General features: G+C 46.2%; 1 long non-coding RNA gene across 1 annotated transcript; it reads right to left on the bottom strand.

Annotated features, from left to right (window-relative positions):
• Nucleotides 1–16,030: 16,030 nt before the first annotated feature.
• LOC136471165 (uncharacterized) lies at nucleotides 16,031–17,359 on the bottom strand. The gene is made up of 2 exons (XR_010761956.1): nucleotides 17,043–17,359; nucleotides 16,031–16,505 (listed from the first exon to the last, which is right to left on the bottom strand). It is a non-coding gene; the product is annotated as an uncharacterized lncRNA (long non-coding RNA).
• Between the last annotated feature and the right edge of the window lie 611 nt (nucleotides 17,360–17,970).

Here is a 17,970-nt window from a genome sequence, read left to right as displayed (position 1 = left end):
GGCGGTGGCACGGCTGGCCGCTGCAGGTGGTAGGGTCGGCGGTGGCACGGCCGACAATAGCGGTGGCGCGCGGCGGGCGCGAGATGCCCGGGGCTCCGCGCGGCGAGTCCGGCTCGACGGGCGCAGGAGGCATGGCGGCCACGGCCGAGGGCGGCGGTGGAGGGCGGTAAGGCGGGGCGAGGCCGGCGGTGGAGGCCAAGGCGAGGCTAAGGCGAGGACGACGGTGGAGGGCGGAGGAGGGCCGCTGGCCACGGCGCGGGCGGCTAGCCGTGGGCAATGGCGCGGCGTGGGGGGCGGCCGCGGGGAGCGGCCTCGGGGCGACCGCGAGGCTCGGGGCGCGCGAGCGGGCGCGGTGGCGCGACGCGGGCGAGGGCGGCGGCGGCGGCGGAGCTCGGCTCTGCTAGGGCGAGAGAGGGAGAGGAAGAGAGGCGCAGGGCCCATAGGTATTAAAGGCTCGGCGCCAAGATCTACGGCGCCGAGTGCGGTGCTAGAGTGACTGGCATCGAGCTCACTGCCATGTCATCTACCGTGCCTAGGAGCTCGGCGCCAGAGATGCTGGCGCCGAGATGTGTTATCTCGGCGCCAGCACCAATGGCGCCGAGCTAAGGGTCTATTTTCTAAAATCTTTCCGCCAGGGGTTTATTTGTGAGAAACTTAAAAAAAGGCTAAAATGTAAAAAATTCGATCACCGCCCCTTATCTGGTGGTCTCTCATGCACAAAACAGATTGAAGGCGGGAAAGCGGCCAAACCCCAAAAGCCCAATGTCAGACATGTACGAGCGTTGCTGAAAAGGAAACAGAATATCGCACCTCAAACAATAGTAATAATTAACAGCCCACCATAATTAACAGGTTTATTATCTAATAGTACTAATTTTAGCTTCTAGTACTAATAGATCCAAACAGGTCGATCAATCAAAACCATTATTCTAAATCATAGTATTTTCTAAACAGGGCCATATCTTGATTGGCTTCTCCGATCCAGCAGGCGTGACATTTTGTTGAAGCAAGATTCTTCAAGCAATTGGTTGGAAATACATTATATATGCCGACAAGCTCGAGCTCTTTTGTGGATTGGTGTCCTTTCTAGTAGAAAGAATGAGGATTTACTAATAACTACGAGAAAGCTTCCATTGCTTGGTTCTTCTCCCGTCGTTTGGATGCTGTGGAAAGACAGAAAATGAAAGATGCTTCCATGGTCATGCGTCGATGGCGCACTCTCTGTCTCTAGTTAGGAACATTGCTGACGAGGATCCTTGCTAGCTAACCCTGTTCGCTTATACTGAAATTTGACTTTTGCTGAAATATTGTGAGAGTAAAACACTGTTCCATGGTTGAAAAGTAGCTCAAGCGAACATACATTTGTTAGCTTCCGGTCGCAAACTGTGTTGTACGTGTAGTTCTCCTTTCGAATTCAAGGTTTTGGGTTTGCAACATCTCTAGTAGATTCTTATTACTTAGGCTCTCATCCTAGTTATAGGTGCTAACTCCATCGGTGTCCCTACTCAGACCTTAAAAGTAAGAGAACCTCAAATTCCCCTAAATCACTTATTTTTGGGGTCTCTTTCGAGCCCTACTTTTATGTTTCCCACCGTTTCCCCACCAATGCATGCATGGACTCTACCCGCACCTATCTCATGTGCGTCTCCGACCTTTATTGAGGCCCCAAACACCGGATCTACCCTCACCACCGGACGAAAAATGAGATCCCGATCCTCCCCACACCCATTCCCCTCATTTGCTCATCGGATTAAAGAGTTCGGATATCTTACTCCTAGCCTCCCGAGATATGCCCTGCCCAGCTGCCCTTCCCACGAGTAGCATGACCACCTCCATGATGACCCCCACTTGATGCCATAGCTTGCTCTGAGGGGTCGAGCTCTTCATCCTCCGCTGCACCCCCTCCCCTCCCTGTCCTCAACCCTTCCCTGCCCAGTTCCCCTCCCCCTGCGCACCCGCTTGGCTTCGCCAACTCCTCCATGATTGAGTGCAGGTGTGCGGTTGTGTTTCTTTGCTGGTTTGGCGAAGGATGATGATAAGAAGACAATGGCTGCAAAGCTTGGGGGTGGAGTCCAAGGTACCGTTTAGTTCCCTCTCAAAATACCAAAATTTTCAAGATTCTCCGTCACATCGAATCTTTGGACGCATGCATGAAGTATTAAATATAAATAAAAAATATAACTAATTACACAGTTTAGACGAAATCCACGAGACGAATCTTTTAAGCCTAATTAGACTATGATTAGACGCTAATTGCTAAATAACAACGAAAACTGCTACAGTGTCATTTTGCCAAATTTTTCGGCATCTAAACAGGCCCCAAGAGGCAATTGCTGGTAAGGATGGGGTTGGGGGAGAGAGAGAGAGAGAGAGTAGGAGCATGATTTAGGGCACTTAGGCCTTAAAAACAGGACACTTCAAAGTTGGAGAAATCTCCAAATCAAAAATAAGGCCCATGCATGATTTGGAAGCTTATGCTAGAGATTCTCTTAACCTAGGCTTACTATGATGGATCTCAAACAAGCTTTTCTTCTCTCTAATAGGCGCGGGCCAGGGCCCAGGGGTCAGGCCGGGATGGTGAGCAGGACATGGTTTTGGATCGGAAGCTGCCGGGAAGCTTCCTTTCCCTGCAGTGCAACGACGCCAGTAGCCGGGCGGCCGGGTGGGCTGCCTCTCCATCTTCCGTCGCCCCGTCTGAACGGAAAATAAACGCGTGAGATTGTTCTTACCTGGACTTCAATCTAAATAAGGCCTCGTTTAGATTGCAAGTTTTTTCACTCTCTCTCAATTACATTAAATCTTTGATATATGTATAGAGTATTAAATATAGATAAAAAAATAACTAATTACATAGTTTGATTGTAAATTACGAGACGAATCTTTTGAGCCTAGTTAGGCTATGATTGAATAATAATTATCAAATACAAACGAAAACGCTACAGTGCCAAATACTGATTTATAACTCCAATCTAAACCAGGCCTAAACTAGTACTAGCAAGCAAGTACCGTACTCCGTAGTCTGCTAGGTTTGTGAACCAAGCACATATACTCGTCTGTCCACAAAAAAACCCAACTCTTATTTTTAAAAAGTCAAACCATTTGAAATCTAACTAAAATTATATAAACAAAGTAAAATTATTAATGATACAAAATAAGTATTATTAGATTAGTTATATAATATAATTTTATAATAATTTATTTTGGAGACACGGATGAGAATGCTATTTAGTATAAACTTAATCAAACACGAGCTAGATTGACCGACAAAAGCAACATAGTTGTATTCTTTCAGTTTCATGGACAGAGCGAGTAGGACATTATCCATCCATTGCCGGCCTGAGCTTTTCATATCGCATCCCCTCGGGTGATTTTCGTCTGCTTCAACAACGTTACTACTCGGATTGCATGCCTGTCGAAATTCCAGGTGCACACACCATGACGTCAGGCCAGCAGTCAGCTCGATTGTGACCGAAGCAGATTAATCAAATGAATAAATACTAAAAAGAAAACAAAATGTAAACTTTGATTGCAACGCATGAATATCCCTCGTGCAATATTTTTCTCTCGCGTGCATTTCCTGTCTTCTTTTTTTCCCATTCGTCCTTCTCCCTGCGAGCTGTGCGCTGCATGTGCCCGTCGACCGCACGCAACTGTGCTTCTCGATCCCCCCGAACTACAGCTACAGCAGCGCGCAAATCTTGGGGTCGTTGGGCCCATCGCGTACGCGGCCCCGCCCGGCGACAACAGCCGGCTTTGAAAAAAAAAAGTAGTTTCTGTAATAAATTAAACCTAGCTACATCAAATTTAATTTGTGCTAAAGTCAACTTAGTAAGAAAAACCTAATGTCCCTAGATAAATCACTAAATTATGGCAGAACGTAGTTCACATCCTATATGTGGACCCTCAATATTAGGACATTCTTGTTCGCTTCTCTTATAATCCGTACTTTTTAGCTTGTTTTTTCAGTCGGGGCAGTGTTTTTCTCTCGCAACAAATCAGTTGAAGCAGTGTTTCGATTTGTTTTTCAGCGAAGCGAAAGAGGCCCCTGTGTACAACATGCTGGTCGCTTCAGCAAAAGGCCTTCTGTATTGTCCAAGCTAGTGTCCAACACAAACAAGACATGGAGCAGAGGGACCTATTCACGTGTTGTTTTTTCTCGTATTCTAAGCAACACCAGTACAGGCATGGAGCAGAGGGACCTATTCATGTTTTCCTTGCTACACCTGTTATACACAGGTCATGTTCACTTCCTTTATAATCCGTATTTTTCAGCTTGCTTTTTCAGTCGAAACAATATTTTTCTCTCACAATAAATCAGTCGGAACAATATTTCAACTTATTTTTTCAGCGAAACGAACGGAGCCATAAAAGAAGAGTTGACTTTTATTGACTATTGACGAGGAATCCTTGCTGCTCGCTTCAATTAAAAAAATCGACATTTTTTTAAGGACACAAGCAAAGGTCAACAAATATATGTTTTTTTTAAAAGACAGTACACAGCTGGTTTGATTTCCATTTTAAACTAAATGCTTGAAAAGTTATCAATAATTAAAGTTTGACCAAACCCTTCTTCAAACACTAGAAGTATTCGCAACCACCGAAGGGAGTGTTGACTTTACCTTCATTGATTGACTTTTATCACCTCATCCTACTGAGCAGACTCATCGAAAAAAGAAAAAAGAAAACCTGAGAAGTAACGCATATATCCCATATGGCTTATAATTCCAATTTTAGTTTTGCCACGCACGCGTTGAAAATATGGGGGCGGTTGTTGGCAGTGTCACAGTGGCCTGTGAAGGAATGAGTTGTAATAAGCTTGCTTCACGGCGAAGAAAAGAACACTTTGACGACAAATTCTCCTGTCAATAATCATCAGGTTTATGTACAGATTATCTCTGGCTCTAGTAGCATGCCCAGTAGGCACGCACCATGTGGACGTGCTACCACCTACTACCAAAGACCACGGCTTTGACACTCCATTATTAAATTAGTTAATGACAACATTAAAGTGTTGACAACGACCACTAATCTATGTATCTCTCCTTTTTTTTGTTGAATAAAAAAGAAGCTCGTGTTTTTATTTTGCTCGACATGCAGTTTTCCTTGACTCTTCCGATGTGATGCACCGACCGATCCATCGATCGCATTGTACTATGGATCGATGATGCGGCCCACTTAATTTGTTCCGCTCCCGCTATACTTTATTATTTAATGGAAAATCAATAGTTGTTGCTGGTTCGTTAAAATGACAGGTATCCTCCAAACTGTCCTCCACTAGCTCTTCTAGCGACTGGCATGCATGGATATTTTCAGGGACAGAAGAAACGAATCGATCATTAATTTCTTTTTGAAAACTAATCGACCATTATTTCCAAACGAACTTTTATTATTGTATATATTCCACAACACATGAAGATGAATACAAAGTCTATCACAGCACTTTTTTCTTCTAAGCAAATGAACGATACAAACAAAGCAAATGGATGCATATGGATAATTTGTTTCCAGAGCTGGGACAAACAAAGCAGCAGCTACCTCCACCTCCAGCTCCACCAGTACGACTTGAAGATCCGACAACCAGTATGTTCGCTTATTGGTTTCGGTCAGGGCTTATCAGTCAGTTAATAGTGTTTTTCTCTCACGACGAACCATCAATAGTTGAGCTTAACAGCCCAAAAACTAACCAGCGAACAGGCCCGAAGGACTAAAGCACTACTATTCTCTGACGGCTGCAATACACCGTAACTACAGGTAATCATCGCTGGTGCAGTACGCCAGTACCTTGACTAGACCGAACCGAACTGAACTCGACTCCAGCTCCGGCGTGGAATCCGGCGCCCCACAGTCCTCACCTGCAGGGAAGAGTTGTTAGCCATTTGATCGATCGAAAACACGGGGGGTGGGCAGATAGAGTTGCATGCCTGTCGAAATTCCAGGTGGTTAGACTGTCTCCAACGATGACACCGCACCCATTCTCTAGTTTAGGTCATATGCAGTAGAAAGGCTACGGTACCTAAAATGTAAATTCTCCAACAGGCCACGCAAATCAGCCCCATGTCAAAGACGGAGCAGCCGGCCCCGGCGAGCCCCGCGAAGAGCGCCGCGCCGAGCCGCCACCGCCGGCGAGCACGCTGATGGAGGAGCTCGTGGAGGAGGTCCTGCTGCGCTTCCCACCTGCCGACCCAGCGAGCCTCGTCCGGGCCATGCTTGTCTGCAGGCGCTGGCGCCGCATCGTCACGGGCCCGCGGTTCCACCGCCGCTACCGCGAGCTCCACCTCCACCGCGGGCGTGGGGGATCGTCGCCCCCAATGCTGGGCTTCCTCGCCGACACTGGAGCGGGGACCCGCTTCGTGCCCACCTCCACCTTCCGCCCCGCACCCGCACCCGGCGGCGGCCTCCTCCTCGTCGGCTAGTGCGCCTTCGCGGCCACCACCACCGCCTCCGCCGGCGACTACCTCGACTACTCCAGCGGCTCCCCGCAGCAGCCCTGCCTGGCCGCGCCGGCCGCGTCCACCGCGGACCCGCCTGGAAGCGCCGGCGGCTCCCCGTCACGGGCTCGCCTCGCCGAGCCGGCCGCGCCCCGTCGCGAGCCGCGCCTCGCCGCGGGCCCACCACAACGGCGCCGGACATTTGCGTCGTCTCCCTCGCGAGACGCTTATTTGCCTTTCGAAGTGGCTGGTACGTAAAACGCATTCTTCCTTTGGGTGCTCCGTTGGAGGTCGTTTCTGCCTATCCAAAACACTGTACCGCACCTATTTTGTGTTTGGGTGGTATCATTGGAGACAGTACGAATATCCCTCATGCAATATTTTTCTCTCACGTGCATTTCCTGTCTTCTTTTTTTCCCATTCGTCCTTCTCCCTGCGTGCTGTGCGCTGCATGTGCCCGTCGACCGCACGCAACTGTGCTTCTCGATCCCCCCGAACTACAGCGACAGCCGCGCGCAAATCTTGGGTCGTTGGGCCCATCGCGTACGCGGCCCCGCCCGGCGACAACAGCCGGCTTTGAAAAAAAAGTAGTTTTTGTAATAAATTAAACCTAGCTACATCAAATTTAATTTGTGCTAAAGTCAACTTAGTAAGATAAACCTAATACCCCTAGATAAATCACTAAATTATGGCAGAACGTAGTTCACATCCTATATATGGACCCTCAATATTATGACATTTCTGTGTACAACATGCTGGTCGCTTCTGCAAAAGGCCTTCTGTATTGTCCAAGCAAGTGTCCAACACAAACCAGACTACTCTCTCCGTCCCAGAATATCTGTCGTTTTCGCTTTTCGAAAAACAACTTTAACAAAATATATATTAAAAAATATTATTATTTATGATACATAATTAGCATTATTAGAAAGATCTTTGAATCTAGTTTTTTAACAAATTTATTTAGAGACATAAATGTTGCACATATTTTGTATAAATTGAGTCAAAGTCGTGGCACGGACACCGAAAACGACCGATAAATTGGGACGGAGGGAGTATGCTTGAACGTGATGTTTTTTCTCGTATTCTAAGCAACACCAGTACAGGCATGGAGCAGAGGGACCTATTCATGTTTTCCTTACTGCCCCTAGTATATATAAAAGAAGAGTTGACTTTTATTGCCTATTGACCAGGAATCCTTCCTGCTCGCTTCAATTAAAAAAATCGACATTTTTTAAGGACACAAGCAAAGGTCAACAAATATATGTTTTTTTTTAAAAAAAGACAGTACACAGCTGGTTTGATTTCTATTTTAAACTAAATGCTTGAAAAGTTATCAATAATCAAAGTTTGACCAAACCCTTCTTCAAACGCTAGAAGTATTCACAACCACCGGAGGGAGTGTTGACTTTACCTTCATTGATTGACTTTTATCACCTCATCCCAATGAGCAGACTCATCGAAGCCCTTGTTTAGTTCCCAAATTCTGCACCCCCAAACTTTGGAGTTACTGTTTACCCAAATTTTGCATACTGAAATGTGCAGACTAAAACATCTGCATGTGTAAGATTTTGCATGCCCCCAGTACGTTGTCATGCACAATCGCATGAACTGTAAGCTCTACACACTTTATTGCATATTCAAAAACTCAAGTAAAATGTAGTCAAATCCGCCGAAAATTGTTACAGACATTCGGATAGTACATAAGCAAATACATCTCAATCTCAGATTATTCACGACCTATTAAACAAATGATGAGCCAGCCCGTCTCGGAATGCATTCATGCTTTCCATGTCCGCACTGTCTGGAGCAGGCTCTGTCTCAGGCTGATCCACATATGCTTCAACAGGCGCATAGTTTACATTGCTGTCTAGCATACCAAAGTGACCGTCAAAGTCACCATTGATCCTGATGAAGTTGTGCAACGCCATGCATGCAACTATTATATGTGTCTGTCTCAGATGGATACGACGGGATGTTAAACAATATGCGCCACTTCATCTTTAACACTCCAAACGCCCTTTCGATGGCATTTCTAAGAGATGAATGCGCATAATTGAATATCTTCTTAATACCTTGTGGTTCGGGGGCGTTTTGAAAGTCTTGGATGTGATACTTGGTCTGCCAGTAAGGAGACAAAAACCCAGGGCGGTTTGCATACCTCGAGTCCAGCAGGTAGTACTTCTCTGCAGCAGTAAGTACCTGTAAGTTTAACAAGCTTCAATTAGAGAACAGTATTGAACTAGCAGCAATGTGTGTACATCTAGGCGCCTTAGGGAAGAAATGTCTGTACTTTGTGAGTGCATCATCTAACACTCTCATGTCATGCACCGATCCAGGCCAGCCAGCAAGGACAAAAGTAAACTTATCACTTGGCACGACCACAGGAATGTGACCATGTCGAAGTCACAAACGGCCATGACATTCTAGGTTGTCTTGCCCTTCCGACACATGTGCTGCATAAACTTATCACTTGGCACGACCACAGGAATGTGAGTGCCATCTATTGCCCCTATGCAACCCTTGAATTCAGGATAGAACCTAGCATTCTAGACCCTAGGATGCATTGTTGTAAAATCTGGGTCCCTAGGTTTAATGATGTCGGCAGATAGGTCTAACACACTGCTGAGGACTTTGTAAAAAAGGTTGTGCACAGTGCCTAGTGATTTCTCAAATCTATCCTTTGCTTGCTTAACTGATTGTGGAGCCCCAAGTATCCAAAGGAACATTGCTAGAGCCTCAATAGAGGTAGACTTGGTTGAGAATGTGAGACCATAGTTTGTACTCAACAAACTATGCAGACTATAAAACATTTGGGGACTCATTCTAAACATGTTGTAGCAGGCAGTTTCATTGGCAAGCTTGTTTTGTACCCATTCCTCACCAGTATATGGTGGCTTCCTATACTCAGCTCTATTGCAATACTTGCCCAGATGTATAGCGTAGTCATACGTACCATAGATAAATGCTGCTTCATCATCATCTTCTAGCAGCATTTTCCAAAACTCCTCCCACCAGTCGTCGTCATCATCCACTTGAGCATTAACTTAATGAACAACTTCCTGGCCATTGCAATAGAACACACAGACAGTCAGTACAAAAACTGTTGCTACCTACTATACTCATGCAAGGCTATCTCAATTCAAACATACCATGACCTCACACAGGCAATCAATATAAAAACAAAAATGAGCTTCAGAACTTAGTTTAACAACCATGCTGCAAATTAAGGGCTTAATGACATTGTTCATCATCACAACCTCGCACATAAAAGACATAGTTCATATAGGACTAATGATCTGCACACACAAAAGACATAGTTCATCATGCCAACTACAATCACATATAGGTGAAATGCATGGATAGATGGTTCTAGTTTCCGACCCCAGCATAGTGCTTAATGACTTTAGGCCTTGCTTCCACAGGTGTTTCGAGGAAGACATTCCTGGCATCGTAATCTTTGCAGATATTGATCACACCAACCCATAGCCCGTGTATCTTGTGCGCCCCAACCTCTCTTGCTGTAGCCGCAACCAATTTATGTTCTTCTTTCTTGATGTTCTTCTCCTCATCAAGAGCCGCAACCTGTTGCTGCCTCTTCTTCCAGCAGTTTTGCATCATTGCGGTCCTGTTCTCATAACTGAAGTTGAACCTGCTCATGTTGGCATCCATGGACTGAACAGCTGCGCTCTTGGACTTCTTGCTGGGAGATGATGCATCACTGCGAGTGCTGCTGCTCCTCTTGCTTCTAGAGCTGACTGGGGTCGCACAACTCAGAGGGGTGACTGGTCATGATCTTCTTCTTCTTCGCCGCTGCTAACGTAGTGAAGGCGGTAGCTCACCCCAGGAACAAATGAGGTTTCTCCGTTCACGGCAACTCCAGCGAACATGCGGTCTAGTTCATCAATGTATTCTGGCCATCCATCTTTGAGTTCCATCCAGTCTTGCTTCCCCTGTAGTGCAAACAACAACCCACGTACTGTCAGAATCAACAATAGATGGGAACCACAGAGCAACAATAGATGAGTACAAAGCTCATGAACCTTGCAATGGTCTTCCCACCACTTGTCAGAAGCAACCACAGAGCTATCTTCTCTTCTTCCCAAGCCTGTGGCCTTGTGCCGAAGGTCCTCGATGAAAAGCCAAAGCTGTTTCAACTGTCTGTACTTATGCCCAAACTGCTCACTGTCATGAAGCTTACCAGTCGCAGCTCAAAACCTGTCCTGGACATCTTTCCACCCCATTTGGTCATGTTGCCATTCTTGCAGTTACCCAAATCAATTTGGGTGCAGTAAATCTCACAAAACTTCTTAGTATCATCTTTGTTCCACTTTGCCCTGGTTATCCCATTCTATGGACATTGTAATGGACAAGCAATGCATGAACAATACCTCGTATGAAACTAAGCATTACAAATCGAGCCATGGAACACGACAGGGAATAATGTAAACACAAAGGCAAAACTTCGATTCGAAACGTGCAAATGGGAAGCGAGATGTACCGAGACGGGAGGGTTGTTGTCGTCGGCCACTGCATGACCTGCGCCACGACGACGGGCACTGCGCGACCTAGATGCAGCTCGGCGCTGACGATGCACAGGAGCCGTGTGCACCCCACCGCTGCTGGCAGGCACGCGGACGGGAGGGGGGGCCCGGCTGCTGCCGATTCCGCCCGCTTGGTCGCCGGAGCGAAGGATGCCTTCGTAGGCGTTGATATTTGGCCAACCTTCGCTTGCGTTGACGTTGAGCCCAGACATACGTAGCTGACCTAGGGACGGGATGGTCGACGATGAGAGCGAATGCGGCACGGAGGTGTACGAGTTGTAGGCACCGGATTCGGAGCCCGGCGGCGCTAGGGAGAAGAGGTTCCTTGTGCGGCGGGCGTCGTAGTAGTCGAAGACGTTGTCGTATCCGGTGAGGTCGAACTCAGAGCCGTTGCCGGATGCGTCGACGTTGAACTCCGAGCCGTTCCCTTTGCCGTTGAAGCCGTCCATCGCTGACGACGGGGTCAAGCACGGTCGATCCGGTACCGGACGCGGTGGATCCGACCGATAATGGGGTGGATCTGGCGGTGGAACGGTGGATTCGAGCGGAGGCGGCGAGAGGAGCGGCGGGGGAGATGGAGAGCGGCGCTGCGGGAGAGGGAGCCGGCGCTAGGGTTTGGGAGTGTGGCTGAGGAGTGTGAATGAGCGAGAGAGGATGGGGGCGGTCGTCGGCGGGGGCATTACGTCCACGGCCGAATTTGGGCGGTCCAAAGTTTGTAGGCCTGTTTAGTTAAGAAGGCCGAAACACTGTGCAATTCTGGACTCCTCGCCCGAATTCGGGCGAACTAAACGGGCCCGAAAAAAGAAAACCTGAGCAGTAACGCATATATCCCATGGCTTATAATTCCAGTTTTAGTTTTGTCACGCGCGCGTTGAAAATATGGGGGCGTTTGTTGGCAGTGTCACAGTGACCTGTGAAGGAATGAGTTGTAATAAGCTTGCTTTACGGCGAAGAAAAGAACAATTTAAAACATAGTAGTACTGAGCATATATATAGGAGTACAAATTTTAAAAACATTAATAATATTAGAAATGCTGATAATATCTTTGTAAATTTAGTTACTTTTGGGAAAAAATGTATAGTTAATTTTAGAACGCCTTCCCATGGATTGAAGCGAAAGCGGAGTACCGGACACGGCACCAGGCCAACGGTCGCTGTGAATGGCCCCGTTCGCTTGGAGAAATTTTGGAAGAATCTAGAAGAATCTGAAGAAATTTGTGAGAGAAAAATACTATTTTGGATTTAAAAAACAGATTAAACCGAATTTAAGAACACGACAACGGGGGCCTATGTGTCGGTAGTTGCGTCATGCATCGTGCCTGCCTGCCTCTGGCCTCTGCGGCTCTGCCGTGTCCGGTTCCGGCGTCAGGTTCTGCAAGTGGATGTGGATCATCATCAGGTAATCTAGAAGCCGTACGACACGAGATGAGGCGTGGCGTCCAAGCCATCGAGCTACTACTGCTAGTAGGCCTCTCCATCTCCCTGTCACCGTGGTCTGTCGCGCACAAAACAGATTGAAGGCGGGAAAGCGGCCAAAACCCAAAAGCCCAATGTCAGAAGCTGCCGGGAAGCTTCCTTTCCTTGCAGTGCAACGACGCCAGTAGCCGGGCTGTCGGGTGGGCTGCCTCTCCATCGTCCGTCGCCCCGTCTGAACGGAAAATAAACGCGTGAGGGCCTGTTTAGTTCCTCTCCAAAACGTCAAATTTTTCAAGATTCTTTGTGACATCAAATCTTTGAACACATGCATGAAATATTAAATATAAATAAAAAATAAAACTAATTACACAGTTTAGACGAAATCCACGAGACGAATCTTTTAAGCCTAATTAGACTATAATTGGACACTAATTACTAAATAATAACGAAAACGCTATAGTAGCATTTTGCCAAAAATTTTGTCAACTAAACTGGGCCTGAGATTGTTCTTACCTGGACTTCAATCTAAATAAACTAGTACTAGCAAGCAAGTACTTTACTCCGTAGTCTGCTAGGTTTGTGAACCAAGCACCTATTAGCAGGTACTCGTCTGTCCACAAAAGAAGCCAACTCTTATTTTTAAAAAGTCAAACCATTTGAAATCTGACTAAAATTATATAAACAAAGTAAAATTATTAATGATACAGAATAAGTACTATTAGATTAGGTATAGAATATAATTTTATAATAATTTTTTTGGAGGCACAGATGTTAATGTTATTTAGTATAAACTTATCAAACACGGACCAGATTGACCGACAAAAGCAACATAGTTGTATTCTTTCAGTTTCATGGACAGAGCGAGTAGGATATTATCCATCCATTGCCGGCCTGAGCTTTTCATATCGCATCAGCTTAACGTACACCGTACCAGGGATTGCAGAAGCGAAGCTGTACACCAGCGCCCTTGGGTGATTTTCGTCTGCTTCAACAACGTTACTACTCGGATTGCACAGTACGTGCCTTCGGAAAAAAAAAAAAGAAAAAGAAAGATGGGCCATGCCGCGCCATCTTCAACAAATGTTGATTGCATTGCATGCCTGTCGAAATTCCAGGTGCACACACCATGACGTCAGGCCAGCAGTCAGCTCGATTGTGACCGAAGCAGATTAATCAAATGAATAAATACTAAAAAGAAAACAAAATGTAAACTTTGATTGCATTGCATGCCTGTCGAAATTCCAGGTGGTTAGTATGAATATCCCTCGTGCAATATTTTTCTCTCGCGTGCATTTCCTGTCTTCTTTTTTTCCCATTCGTCCTTCTCCCTGCGAGCTGTGCGCTGCATGTGCCCGTCGACCGCACGCAACTGTGCTTCTCGATCCCCCCGAACTACAGCTACAGCCGCGCGCACATCTTGGGTCGTTGGTCCCATCGCGTACGCGGCCCCGCCCGGCGACAACAGCCGGCTTTGAAAAAAAAAGTACTTTCTGTAATAAATTGAACCTAGCTACATCAATTTTAATTTGTGCTAAAGTCAACTTAGTAAGATAAACCTAGCTACATCAATTTTTATTTGTGCTAAAGTCCACTTAGTAAGATAAACCTAATACCTAGATAAATCACTAAACTATGGCAGAACGTAGTTCACATCCAGGCCCTATTCGCTGGTCTTAAACTTGACTGAAATTGACTAAAAAAACACTGTTCCAGCTGAATTGGTGTGAGAGAAAAACACTGTTTCGATAGAAAAAAGAAACCAAATAAACCAAATATAGCCATATTATGACATTCCTATGTACGACATGCTGGTAGCTTCTGCAAAAGGCCTTCTGTGTTGTCGTGTCCAACACAAACAAGACCAAGGCCTTATTTAGATTGCAAGTTTTTTCATTCTCTTTTCATCACATCAAATCTTTGGACAGATGCATGGAGTATTAAATGTAGATAAAAAAATAATTAATTACACAGTTTTATTGTAAATTACGAGACGAATCTTTTGAGCCTAGTTAGGCCATGATTAGACAATAATTATCAAATACAAACGAAAGTGCTACAGTGCCAAATACTGATTCCTAACCTCAATCTAAACAAGGCTCAAATGCTTGAACGTATTGTTTTTTCTCGTATTCTAAGCAACACCAGTACAGGCATGGAGCAGAGGGACCTATTCATGTTTTCTTAAGCGCCGTTTAGTTCCCACCCCAAAATCCAAAAAAGTGCTATAGTACTCATCACATCGAATCTTACGATACATGCATGGAGCATTAAATATAGACGAAAAAAAAACTAATTGCACAGTTTGGTTGGAAATTGCGAGACGAACGTTTTGAGCCTAATTAGTCCACGATTGAACACTATTTGCCAAATAAAAACGAAAATGCTACAGTAGCCAAAAAATCCCAAATTTGGGCAACTAAACACGGACTTACTACCACTAGGTGCTGTTTAGTTCCCTTCCATTTTGCAAAATTTTTCAAGATTCCCCATCACATCGAATCTTTGGACGCATACATGAAGCATTAAATTAAAATAAAAAATAAAACAAATTACACAGTTTAGACGAAATTCACGAGACGAATCTTTTAAGCCTAATTAGACTATGATTGGACAATAATTGCCAAATAACAACGAAATTGCTACAGTGTATATATAAAAGAAGAGTTGACTTTTATTGCCTATTGACGAGGAATCCTTGCTGCTCGCTTCAATTAAAAAAATCGACATTTTTTTAAGGACACAAGCAAAGGTCAACAAATATATGTTTTTTTTAAAGACAGTACACAGCTGGTTTGATTTCCATTTTAAACTAAATGCTTGAAAAGTTATTAATAATCAAAGTTTGACCAAACCCTTCTTCAAACACTAGAAGTATTCACAACCACCGGAGGGAGTGTTGACTTTACCTTCATTGATTGACTTTTATCACCTCATCCTACTGAGCAGACTCATCGAAAAAAGAAAACCTGAGCAGTAACGCATATATCCCACATGGCTTATAATTCCAATTTTAGTTTTGCCACGCGCGCGTTGAAAATGTGGGGGCGGTTGTTGGCACTGTCACAGTGACTTGTGAAGGAATGAGTTGTAATAAGCTTGCTTTCCGGCGAAGAAAAGAACATTTTGACGACAAATTCTCCTGTCAATAATCATCAGGTTTATGTACAGATTATCTCTGGCTCTAGTAGCATGCCCAGTAGGCACGCACCATGTGAACGTGCTACCACCTACTACCAAAGACCATGGCTTTGACACCCCATTATTAAATTAGTTAATGACAACGTTAAAGTGTTGACAACGACCACTGATCTATGTATCTCTCCTTTTTTTTTTGTTGAACAAAAAAGAAGCTCGTGTTTTTATTTTGCTCGACATGCAGTTTTCCTTGACTCTTCCGATGTGATGCACCGACCGATCCATCGATCGCATTGGACTATGGATCGATGATGCGGCCCACTTAATTTGTTCCGCTCCCGCTATACTTTATTATTTAATGGAAAATCAATAGTTGTTGCTGGTTCGTTAAAATGACAGGTATCCTCCAAACTGTCCTCCACTAGCTCTTCTAGCGACTGGCATGCAAGAATATTGTCAGGGACAGAAGTAAGTGGATGCATATATTTCTTTTTGAAAACTAATCGACCATTATTTCCAAACGAACTTTTATTATTGTATATATTCCACAACACATGAAGATGAATACAAAGTCTATCACAGCACTTTTTTCTTCTAAGCAAATGAACGATACAAACAAAGCAAATGGATGCATATGGATAATTTGTTTCCAGAGCTGGGACAAACAAAGCAGCAGCTACCTCCAGCTCCAGCTCCATCAGGACGACTCGACGATCCGACAACCAGTATGTTCGCTTATTGGTTTCGGTCAGGGCTTATCAGCCAGTTAATAGTGTTTTTCTCTCATAATAGTTAAGCTTAACAGCCCAGAAACCAACCAGCGAACAGGCCGAACAACTAAAGCACTACTATTCTCTGACGGCTGCCATACACCGTAACTACAGGTAATCATCGCTGGTGCAGTACGCCAGTACCTTGACTAGACCGAACCGAACTGAACTCGACTCCAGCTCCGGCGTGGAATCCGGCGCCCCACAGTCCTCACCTGCAGGGGAAGAGTTGTTAGCCATTTGATCGATCGAAAACACGGGCGGTGGGCAGATAGAGTTGGAGCGAAGACGATCGTGGACGATCTGTTCATGACAATCCCAGCCTCCGAGAAGGGGGCAGAGTACCACGCATGCAGCAACGTTAACGAGAGCCGTTTTAAATACCCTGGACAGCGATTGGCAGGCGCTAAGCAAACATGTCTACTACTCCAACCGTCGGATCCTCATCCGACGGTTTACGAATCGTCTTCAACCTCTAGCAGCCGCTCGCTCACCGCACCCGCACGGCCGCAGCAGGCAGCTTCCTCTCGCCCCCGCAACGTCGTTCCCACCACCCCACCGCCCGTCGCTCTCCGCTGCGCTAAGCGCACTCCGGTCCGCCAGCTTACGTCGTCCCATGCCAAGCCGGCGTACCCCGCTCCCCGGAGGCCGGAGCCTCTTGTAAGCCGGAAGCCATGACCCCCCGGACCCACCCAAATAGTTGTCGTGATTCGTGAAAAGCTAGAGAGCACTGGTGAAAGGAAAGCCCTTACGTGCGCAGTCGTCGCAGGGCTTGGGGGGCGCGGGGACGGCATGCAGCCGTCGCCCGCCGGAGCCGCGCGACTTCTTTCACTGCGCGCCGACGCGGCGGCGCGGGAGGCGCACGGCGACCGCCGTGGACGCGGCGACCCAGGCGCAGAAGGCGGCGAGAGCGACGGGCCATGGCGCGCGCTCTCCGGTGCCGACGACGGTGGCGTTGATACAGCTGGCGGCGGCGACGGCGAGGAGGAGCGGAAGGGCCCGGTCCATAGCTCGTGTCGTGATCAATACTACTCGTCTACTCCTAGATTTTTGCTCTTGGTCGAGAGGTGCGGGGGTGTACCTGCCTTCTTATTCGCTTGGTTGGTACCTTGGTTTGGCGGTATACCACGCGGCACGCCGCACGCACGTCGCCGTCGATGCTGACGTGGTGTCCCAGACGTCACGCTAGCGTCCTCACTGTTCTTTCTTTTCCGGATGGAACGAGCCGGTGAGGAGACGATCTGCCGACGCGGCGGCGCCTCACCAGGCCTGCAGCGAATTTTCCTCCGGCCATTTTGACAATTTTTTAATAGAACCATCTGACAATTTTTGCGTGGACTGACGAGTGGAGCTAGGGCAATCCGCAATCGGTCTCTTCAGAAGCTTCCCCGGAGATTGGATTTTGACGAGATAGGTGGACTTCCTAGAATGAGCGAGCTCCGTTAGGGCATGTTTAGATGGGAAATTTTTTTTTGCAAAAATGCACTGTAGCATTTTCGTTGTTATTTAGTAATTAGTGTCCAATCATAGTTTAATTAGGCTTAAAAGATTTGTCTCGTGAATTTCATCTAAACTGTGTAATTAGTTTTATTTTTTATTTATATTTAATGCTTCATGCATGCGTCCAAAGATTCGATGTGACGGGAAATCTTAAAAACTTTTGCAAAATTTTTTGTAACT

This window comes from Miscanthus floridulus, chromosome 8 (genome assembly GCF_019320115.1).
Source record: "Miscanthus floridulus cultivar M001 chromosome 8, ASM1932011v1, whole genome shotgun sequence".
NCBI classification, from domain to species: domain Eukaryota; kingdom Viridiplantae; phylum Streptophyta; class Magnoliopsida; order Poales; family Poaceae; genus Miscanthus; species Miscanthus floridulus.
Note: the sequence above shows the minus strand (reverse complement) of the source record. Positions and strands in the feature narration are given on the sequence as shown.